The 11,370-nt window shown below is 33.8% G+C and overlaps 1 long non-coding RNA gene across 1 annotated transcript; it reads left to right on the plus strand.

Moving 5' to 3' along the window:
- The first annotated feature begins 722 nt into the window (after positions 1-722).
- Positions 723-4,933, plus strand: LOC130589425 (uncharacterized). The gene is made up of 2 exons (XR_008967084.1): positions 723-977; positions 4,795-4,933. It is a non-coding gene; the product is annotated as an uncharacterized LOC130589425 (long non-coding RNA).
- Positions 4,934-11,370: the final 6,437 nt, after the last annotated feature.

Genomic DNA, 11,370 nt, shown 5'->3' on the forward strand with positions numbered 1-11,370 from the left:
GAAGCAACATGGGAAGTTAAAGCGGATATGCGCAAGAAATATCCCGTTGTTTTCCGAGGTTAGTTGTTGAGTTACTGGGTCGTAACTCCTTTTAAGGGGGTAGAATGCGATAGAGTTTCCGCTTTTACTATAGTTATGCATTTTAGCATATTTTTGAGTCATTATATGCATTTTAGACATGAGCATTTGAGTCAGAAACTACATTTATCAATTTTGAATTTTAATCCGTTTTTGGAAAGTGATTATGACTTTTTGCTTAAGTTTCGAGGTCGAAACTTCTTTTAAGGGGGTAGACTGTAATACCCCTATTTTTAGTATTTATTTAAATAATAAATATTTATTTTTATTTATTTTCTAAAATAAATATTTTAAGCAAAGGGTATTTTAGTATATTTTTGTTTTAAATTATTTTGGCGGGAATATGGCGCCAAAATTGGATTTGTTAAACTTTTGGTTTAAATCCTAGTCAAAATTATTCAAAAAACCAAAAAAAAAAAAAAAATAAATTTTTTTTTTAGGCCATTATTTTTGACGGGATTGTGAAGTAAATGGAGGAGTTTTGTTTTCCAAATTTATGATGAAGGTTACAAATCTTGGTTTAATCTCCTAATTTATGGTGAAGGTTACAAACTTTTAATTTTGAAATTAAGTACTATTATTCTACTCCTATAAATACCCACACCTTTAGCCATCTTTTCCACACAAAAACTTTGAAGGAATCTATAATTTCTTACTTCAAAGTTCTTCTTTCTCTTCCTATGTATTCTAGTTTTATATTTCTTATTCAAGTTTCAATTTTCTTTTGTTTAAGAAAAATATTTTCATATTTCTTACTCAAAAATATTATGCTCATGATAGATCATTCATGTTTAAATTCATGATTAAGTTCATGTGGTAAATTGCTTGTTGGTTGGCTATGAGAAAGCTCAAGTATAAGAATAAGTGAAGATACTAGTATTAGTTTGTGCAAGATCAAGGTACGTTATGTAGCTAGATCTTTTAAAATGTGGTTTATATGATAAGGTTGTTTATTGATTTTATTGGTTGGATTGGTTTAGAAATTTGATTTAAAATGGTTACAATGTTTTATTATTCACGCTTGAAAGTGAAAAAAAATGAATGATTTTATCAATCATTTTCATATAGAAGTTTTGTTATCCTTTTTGGAAAATTAAATTATTTTTACAAGGAAAGGTTGATTGGTTTTTATGAACTTTGAATGTTCAAGACACTAGTGGAAAAATGAAGAAGGGCTGTGCTGAAAATGACATGTAGGGCTGCGCTTTTGGACAGCAGCCCTTTCAATAGCAGCCCTTCACTTTTTAAGAAGGGCTGCGCTTGTAAAGCGCAGCCCTTCACAACGAAGGGCTGTGCTTTTTACTAAAAAGCGCAGCCCTTCTACAAGTGAAGGGCTGCGCTTTTATGGAAAAAGCGCAGCCCTTTTTGACCAAAAAAATTAAAAAAAAATTGAAATCATATAGATCCATAGAGCAACAACAACAGGCGTGTAAATGCAATTCCAGAATTAAAATTTAGATTTTTATTGATTCTGATTAATATCATACAACCAAAATAATGTAATATACAACTGAAATTAAATAATTCTAGAAATTAAATAATTCCAGAAAAAAAAACGAACAAAATAGAAGAAAAAGAACGAAAACAAAAACAGAAGTTAACAAAAATGAACAAAAAAATGAAAAAATAACCCTAAAATTATAGATCTGAAAATGAACTAATATGAACATTTAACGAAAATTAAAAAAAACCTATAAAAAAAACTAATCTGAAAAAAGAACAAAATATGAAAAAAAAAACAAAAATGAAAAAAAAACCTAAAATTATAGATCTGAAGTTGTTGCTCTCGTGGTTGTTGTTGCTGTGTTGCTCTCGTGAACCCTAAAATCATTCCAAATTTCTCGAAAATTATAGATCATTACTCGAACAGAAGCGCATGTCGAACGAAATTTCTCGAACAGAAAATGCGACGAACAAAAATAAAATCGAAAAAAAAAGCGACGAACAACCATTGAAATGAACTGAAAATGCAGAAGCTAAAATGTTAGAGTTGTTGAATGGAGAAAAAGGGTTGAATGGAGGAGAGAGAAAGAGAGAATGAGAGGAGAGAGAAAGAGGGTTTTTTTGTGAGGAGGCGTGAAAATGAGAGGAGAGAGAAAGAGAGAAAGAGGGTTTTTTTGTGAGGAGGCGAGGAGGCGTGAAAATGAGAGGAGAGAGAAAGAGGGTTTTTTTGTGAGGAGGCGTGAAAATGAGAGGAGTGAGCGTATGAGCGAGGGTTTTTTTGTGAGGAGTCTTAAGTTTAGCGGGCTTTTATTTTAAGGCCCAATACGGCTGCGCCTATTAAAAAAAGCGCATCCCTACTAAGTAGAAGGGCTGCGCTTTTTTTAAAAAGCACAGCCCTACTCACTAAAGGGCTGCGCTTTTCTACAAAAGCGCAGCCCTTCTGTTCTGTAGGGCTGCGTTTTTGTAGAAAAGCGCAGCCCTTCATTTATAGGGCTGCGCTTATATCACTAGTAGAAAAAAGCCTACTTGCTGCGGTTAAAAAGTGCCCTATTGCTGCGGAATAGGGCGCGCAGCAATTGAGGGCGCAGCAATTAAAACCGCAGCAATATTAACAAATATTGCTGCGGTTTTTATGCCAAACCGCAGCAATATATTTATTTGAAATCAGATTTAAAAAGCATATTGCTGCGGTTTTTAGGTAAAACCGCAGCAATATGCTATATTTAATAATAAAAAAATGACATATTGCTGCGGTTTTTAAGTAAAACCGCAGCAATAGGGTCTGAACAGGTAAAAAAAAAATTTTTTTTTTTTTTTGCATTTGCCATCAAATTTGAAAGACAAAAAGGTTAAAAGCAAATAAAACAACACTTATTGAAACTAATAACAAAAAATATTATACAAAATTCAAAGACATAAAAAATTCAAATTGAAATATATTATTACAATATATTTAAGGCAGAATATAGAAAACCAAAATTATAGTAACCAAAAAAAAGCAAAAATATTTAAGGCAAATTATAAAAAACCAAAATCATCAACTCATTAAAAGTAGTATTCTGATAGACAAATAATTACTAAAATATTATAAAAACAATTACAAAAATTGCGGTTGGACGAAATAATCAACAAACGCAAAAAACCTATCTAAAATAATAATAAAAAAAAATCTGAAATAATAACAAAAAGACAAAATACACAAATTAAATCTGAAAAAATCGAAATGAAAATCTTCGATCTTCGAGAATTGATGAACGACTCTTGGACTCTTCGATCTGAAAAAATCTTCGATCTGAAATCATAAAAGATCTTCGATCTGAAAAGGACGCAATATTGAAAAAAAAACGAGAAACTGAATATCAAAAATCAGAGTTGACAGAAGGCTTCAAGAGGAACGACGAGAAAAAAACGAGAAATTGAATATCAAAATTGTATACCTGATGAAAACAAGATCTGAACGACGAAGGTTTCAAGCGCGAGGACGACGAACGCTTCGACAGGAACGACGAGCGCGAGCTTCGACAGGAACGACGACCGAAGCTTCGCGAGGAACGACGAGCCACTAGTAAGGACGCAAACCAAGACAGGCATCTCAAAAATCGAACACCTCACTCGCTTCGTCGGCTTCGTCGGGTCGCACAAAGTTGACAGAAGGCGAAGGAACACGTCTTCTTTTATGGGTAAGTGAGGAGCGCTGAGAGAATAGAGAGGTTGAGAGAGAAGAGAGGGTTGAGAGAGATGAGAGAGATGAGAGAGAGAAGAGAGGGTGAGGCGCTGAGAGAGAAGGTGAGGGGCGCTGAGAGAGAAGATGAGGGGGCGCTGAGAGAAAAAACCCTAAGTGTGAGGCGCGCTGAGAACCCGTCTTCTTTTATGTGTAAGTAAAAGCTAATATTGCTACGGTTTCCTAATAGGACCGCAGCAATATTTAAAAAAAATATTTTTTTAATATATTGCTGCGGTCCTACGTGGAAACCGCAGCAATATTAGCTGTACAGGGCCCCACATGTTTTTAAAAAGGTAACCGTTAGACAATATTGCTGCGGTTTTGGGCGGGAACCGCAGCAATATTGTCAATTTCTATTTTTTTATTTTTTTTGCGTGTTATATTGCTGCGTATAGGTAAAACCGCAGCAATATCACCGCAGCAAATAGCATTTATTCTACTAGTGTATAAAAAGCGCAGCCCTTCCTTTTTTTTCCCCTAGTGAGAAGTTGTTCATGAGGAAAGAAGGTTTATTCATGACTTACAAGTCATATTATTATTATTTCCGCTTGATTAATATCAAGAGATTCAAAGTCCACTTGTTGGCAATTATAGTTACCCCTTGATATAGCTCCGTGATGGGATGACTAGCTTGGGGAGTGTGCACACTTAGCAAAATAGAAGGGGAGATAAGAAGAGGAATTGTTTTCAGGATTATTTTTAATCCAAGTTGTTTGGAAAGAATTTATTCTTAAAAAGGTTATTCTTGAATTACTATTCAAGTTTTTGGAAAGAGTTTGTTCTTAAAAGGTTGTTCTTGAATTATTATTCAAGTGTTTTGCAAGAGTTTGTTCTTAAAATGTTATTCTTGAATTATTATTAAGTGTTTGAAAACAATTTATTCTTAAAGAGTTATTCTTGAATTATTGGTGATGGAGTTTTCGAAATGAAAAATTGTTACGAACTAACAAATGTGTTACTTATCTAGTACATTTCGTATTCAGTTTTATACTGACGCGTATTTCTTTTTTCCTATTTGGCTTTGCCCTGTTTACCTTTTTGGTAAGCAGATTTGCAGGTGAATTTTGGATGTGCATGGGAGCATACTAGGAAGGGGATCTTCACCTAGATTAAAGTGTTTCATTTATTTTGAGTATTGAGAGAATATTTACTTTTATTAATAAAGAAGTATTATTATTTTTGGTTAAAGTCTTCCGCTGCAAGTTATTTTGGTTAGTTAGTAGTTGGTTGCCGAAAGCGTGTTAGTCACGTGGCGGTAATACTCCTAAATTACTCAAATATTATTTATTAAATTATTTATTTAAAAGTGAGTAATTTGGGGGTGTTACATACACTATACTCTCTACGTCCCAGTTTATAGTGATTATTTCTCATATTGTACAAGAATTAAGGAACATATCACTTGCTTTAAATATTTATAGCGCTTGCATAGGAAAAATAAGTATTTGCATTGAAAGATAAATAGTTGCAATGGAAAGTACAAATATTAAATATGGCTACAATTTTACATGTAAAAATGATGACAAATATTAAATGTGGGTCATGTAGTTTTAACTTTCCATACAGGGATGACAATTGGGCGGGACAAGTATGTCCCCATTCCCGCTCCACCATCCATTGCGTGCGAAATTTCCAAATCCATATCCGCCCTAGCAGGTATGTATTTAAATGCATCCCCACCCACAACTCGCATGGGTATCCGCATCCACTTTGTACCAGCATCGTACCTACAACTATCCTCTCCATTATCAAACAATCTCTCAGAAATCCAGCATTACTTTACAGCATAATATAACCCATATTATATATTCACATTTGCAAAATAAGATTATTATAATATAAGTATATAACATAGATTTTATAATAAATTTTCTAATCTATAGTTTGTTTTTTCTAATAGATGGGAGAGTATGAGATATAGGAGAGTCGAGCAACCAAACCCACTTCACCATATATTGTAGGTATGATTTTCATTTCCATCCCCGCTAAGCCTGATCCATTTAGGTCCCAATTGGACTGGAAAGAATCGGGTCTCCTACTTAACACGTTTCATTGGCATCCCTAATTCCATATAAAATGAGCTAAAAATAAGAATAATGTACCAATTTAAAAATAAAAAGATGAGAAACGATAAGAACATTTTGGAAGAGACGAATTGAGTATTATATATTTTATCCCAATATCCATCTATCAATTCTCTATTCATATACTCCATCCGTTTCATTTTAATCTACACACTTACACCTTTCACGCATGCCAATGTAAAACTTTGAGGACATATATCTTTAGTTTTGTATTTGTAAAAATTATAAAAAGTACATATTAATAAAATACATACTAATACGAATCTAACAAGATTCCACATGACTATGTTTTTATTCACGTATAAATCACAAACGAGAGTCAAAGTGCAATTTGTGAATAGTGTAAAATGTCAAAGTGTGTAGATTAATATGAAACGGAGGGAGTATCAATTTATAATTCTCTTAATCCCCTACTCATATATACCAAACACCATATATATATATATATATATATATATATATATATATATTATATATTATATATATATATAAGTATTAAATACATTTCTTTAAATGGAAACAATTTAAGAATTCAAGATACATTTTCACATCAATTGAGGTAATAAATGCTTGATTCAATATTTTATTTCCATTTTAAGCACCTTATACATAGCCCTAAGGGCTACGTATATCATTCTCATATATATATATATATATATATATATATATATAACGAGAATTCATATATATTATAGTCCATAAGACCATAATCTGAAACACCAAATAAACCATTTATTAAAACTTTGAAAAGGAGCTTCTTGGATTCCTTGAGGGAAAAAGCACTGAAATAGGTGAACCTACCTTAATATCTTTTACAAGTCATAACTTCTCATTCCACATTTCCACTCAACTACTATATTAGATGTACATAATACAATTTCCCTTTCTTTTCGATGGTTGGTTCATCAGTGATTCAGTGTGCTCAAGTATTCTTGGACTACTTTAGAATCTGAGTTCAGGGGGTTTTGGCTTTTTTTCCTCTATTTTTTTCCCCTTTTACCTTCTGAAATGCTGACAAGTTTAAAAAGTCATTGATAACATTATAAGCATTTGACAGTTTTCTGCATCCCTATTATGTCACACAATTTTTTTGAAGGACTTCTAAAAAAATTTTAAAAGATTCAGAAGCCTTTTATGTAATAACATCATAACAGCAAGTGGCCATTTATTGTTTTTTTATTAATAATAATGGGGGGGCCTGGTGTAACTGGTAAAATAGCAGGAATGGAAATAAATGCTCAAGGTAGTTTTGAAAGCTCTGCCTTCATTCAAATGATGCAATTATTTCAGGGATACTCTCTCTCACTCTCTAGAAACAGAAACGAAGGGTCCCACTATAGCCTTTTGATTTTACCTCTGCAAACATGAGAATAGAGATAAAAAAACTCTTGGCACTTCACATGGTTCCTTGTACGTTTTGCCAGTTATATATAATGGGTACTCTACTAATCTACTCTATTTCATACTCAGATGATTATTGCCAAAAAAAATACTCAGATAATCATCTCTCATACCCCCTATGTTACCAAATAAGCTTGGTATAGTGGTAACGATTTGGCTTCAATTCATAACTTTAAGACCATAAAATGAAATTTCACTAGGAGCTCTTTGAGTGAGATTTCCCTTACCATCCTCCTCTATAAGGAGTCTAACCAGCAAACTCGACTGATTATGCTTATGCGAGGTGTTAGTTCAACAGAATCTTTCATCTTTCCGATTAAAAAAACATCATATTCCCAAGTTTTGAGTTTTATTTCAACGACTATATAATACTATATCTCTTTGTTTCAAAATTTTATGCCATGCATTCAATTGTTTAACTTTATTATAAAACTCTGTCTTATTCTCTTAAACTAAAATTTTAACAAGGTCCTATTCTTTAAAACTAAAATTATCTAAACTGAATACAGCTAAATTAAACTTAACTTGTAAGAGAAAACTGACTAAACTCAATTGAAAATTAATTTTAAAAGAATAGGTCTTGTCCGATTCACAACTATAATAATAACTCCTACTTAACCCTGATTCTGGGATGAAATTGATGATGAACCAAATTAATTAGCTACGTGTTTTTATTCATTATATACATTCTACAAGGATCATTAAAGGAAGATATACCGCAAATAGGAACATGCATTCAATGGTGCACCCTTTGTTAAACAATGTAGTTTTAGCATTTTAGAGTCTATGATTTTAAAAAAAAAGTTATTATTTGTTTCCTTCAATTTTGCAACTTGTTTCATCTTTTTAAAGATTGTTGGTGTGTTTATTTTTTTTCAAATTTGAATTTAAAAGGTATGTTTCTTTAGTTTAGACTAGATGCTCATTTACTATATGTTCTTTTCATTACTATCTATGTTCTTTTATAATTGGAGTTTTATATGTTCTTTAATTTTAAATGGTGTGTTCTTTTGTATAAATGATATGTTCATTCGGGTGCATGGTGACCAATGTGCACCCTAGTGCAATTCACGCTTTGAATATATACTGCTTCAAATTACAATCAACAGTTAAAATTACATTAATGGAGCCCTCGAAAGTGTTTTTCTAAGGGCTAGAATCGTGATGATGCGATATGATTGATGGATGACAAATAAACATAAAAGTATATTATACTTCTTCTGTTTTGGATTATTTATAATACGTTGACAAAAAATGTGAGTTTTTTGGTCAAAATGTTGCAAATAATATGCAACGGAGGAAATATAGATAGGTGTTCATATTATTAGTGAGAATTAGAAGTACTTCGATTAAAGTATGTGTAACTAGTATTATGATTCTTATGAAATTCAGAGTTGCAAGGGAAATGAATTACTATAGATGAAAATCAAACTCTATGACATGCATGCTTAATTGTAGTTAGGTTATACTCATATTTACTCCTCAAGAAAAAGTAAACATACTCATATTTAAAGTCCAGGTATATATGTCAGCTCTTATGGTTCACGCTTTGGTTTCCTGAGGTTAATATTTTTTGAAGGTTTAGAATGACTTCCCTAGACTAGTTATGAGATGTTAGCTATTTTTTTTTGTCCGAACGATGCCTCGGGTCAGTTATAATAAAAAAAAAATATGTTATTATCTTTTAGTTCATAATTTATTTTGTTACTTTTCATATTTTTTGTCCATTAAAAAAATGAAAAATTCACGTCACGACGTGATAATAAGTAAAAAAAATTGAAAGTTTTGAGTTTGAAAACAATACCTTAAAAGGAATTGTGGTAAGATAATATGAGATCAATATTGTCTTGTAAGTTACGTAATAAGAGTGCTAAAGATGTACTCCCTCCGTTTTTTTAATTGCTACATTTTCCTTAAATAGTTGTTTCTTTTAAATTGCTACATTTTCCTAACTTGGAGTACTTTGCCCATCATAAAGTAATACTTTTATATTTGTTCTTCTCTTTTTCCACCCAAAAATACTGCTTTTTCACTTTTTCTCATTATTTTACATTACATGGATCAAAATGTATACTCCAACAAGCTTGAAAGTGACAATGCATAAATTTTTGCACATACAACAATATAGCAATATAAAAAACGGAGGGAGTACATACTTGTTAAGTCTTTTTGGTTAACTACAATTATTACAAGATTTTATCATATTTTATTTGAAACATTAAACAACAAAGTCATAGTGTATTGATAGTTAAGCTCTTACTTTTATTTCAAAGGTTATGTGTTTGATACCTTGCATTTACACATTTTTTTAAAAGTGAAGAGTAAATATGAACATAAAGCGCTTGCATTAGAAATTTGTGGAGAGTGTCACGTGGCACATAAACCTTCTTTCACACGCCTTTTAATATATTTGTATAGATAGATGGGACAAGATCTAGGACAAGCGCGAATGTGTATTGTATTTAACGGGGTCGGTTGACTTCACTTAAATCTGGAACTTACATGATTTGAGATTTTCAAAATAAAATCTTATTTGATTGATTGAACCCATCAAAATATGTAATTCTATTTTGACCTCCACTTAATACATATTTTAGATCGGCAACTAATTGAATACTATTAGAATAATATATGTAAATATAATTATTATGTCAATATTCTAGGTTAGCTTGTAATCCTTGTATTTAGGTAACAATATGTTAGTTTCCTTATGTATAGCCTAGATTGACTCCTAGTCTTATGTATATAAGCTAATTATGATAATGAGAATAATCAAGGGATTATATTCTTTCATGGTATCGGTTAGCCAATAATAGAAGGTTTCTATTCTTTTTCTCTCTCTTCTCCACGACTTCCGCCGTCTTCTACCTACCCTGCTTCTTCTTCCCGTCAACCATGGTTGGCTCCAAGAATTCTTCTACTTTTCATCCCGCCCTTGCCGTCTCTAACATTAAGAATAATATCCCTATCCTTCTTGAAATGGAGAATGTGCAGTATGCAACATGGGCGGAGTTGTTTAAAGTCTATGCTCGCTCCCACCGTGTCCTCCACCACATTCTTCCTCCTAAGACGACTTCGGATAAGGCCCCCATCGAGGAAGAAATGGAGCTCTGGGCTACTCTGGACGCTACTGTCTTACAGTGGATTTATTCCACCATTTCCACTGATCTACTTCACACCATACTTGAACCGGATGCGACCGCCATGGATGCTTGGAACCGCCTCCGTGATATATTCCAAGACAACAAGAACTCTCGTGCGGTGGCCCTGGAAAAGGAGTTCTCTCATCTTTCTATGGAGGATTTCTCCACTGTGTCGGCATATTGCCAACGTATCAAAGAACTCTCTGATCAACTCAAAAACGTGGGGTCTCCCATGTCTAATGATCGACTTGTTCTTCAACTGGTCTCCGACCTCACTCCGGCATACTCTACTGTTGGTACGTTAATTCGTCAAACTTCTCCTCTTCCATTATTTTATCAAGCACGTTCTATGCTCATTTTAGAGGAGGTCGGTTTTGCTAAAAATATCGCCGCCGGCTCCAACAGTGCTATGGTGGCTGCCTATCCGGATATGGACGACCTAATGTTTCATCTTATAATAATCATCATGGAAAAAAGAACAATGCTCGTCCTAATAATCAGGGAAAAAATTTGGTGGTGGTGGTCGTTCTGGCGGCCAAGGCGGTGGTCGTGGCTCTAGTGGTGGCCACGGTGGCCGTCGTGGTGGTGGTGGTCCGCGTCCACTGTCGGGGGCACCACAGGTACAACAGCCGTGGGGAGGGTCAGGCCCTACGTGGCCTTGGCCTTGGGCTTGGCAGTACCCTCCCTGCCCGTTTCCTACAGCAATGCAGTGGGCTAGGCCCACGTTAGGCCTCCTACCATGCATCCAGGCCCAGGCATGCTGGGCACACGGCCTCAGGCCTATGTGGCTGATTCTGGACAACCTATGGCCACTGATATCGAGGTCGCTATGTACACTCTTGGTCTCTCGCCTCCCGATGCAAATTTGTACATGGACACGGGGGCAACGTATCACATGACTTCCGGACAAGGTAACCTCTCTTCTTATTTTCAGTTGAGTAATTCTCATGGCATCCTAGTTGGTAATGGTCAGTCAATTCCGATTCTTGGTTATGGT

This window comes from Beta vulgaris, chromosome 7 (assembly GCF_026745355.1).
Source record: "Beta vulgaris subsp. vulgaris cultivar EL10 chromosome 7, EL10.2, whole genome shotgun sequence".
Classification (NCBI taxonomy): Eukaryota; Viridiplantae; Streptophyta; class Magnoliopsida; order Caryophyllales; family Amaranthaceae; genus Beta; species Beta vulgaris.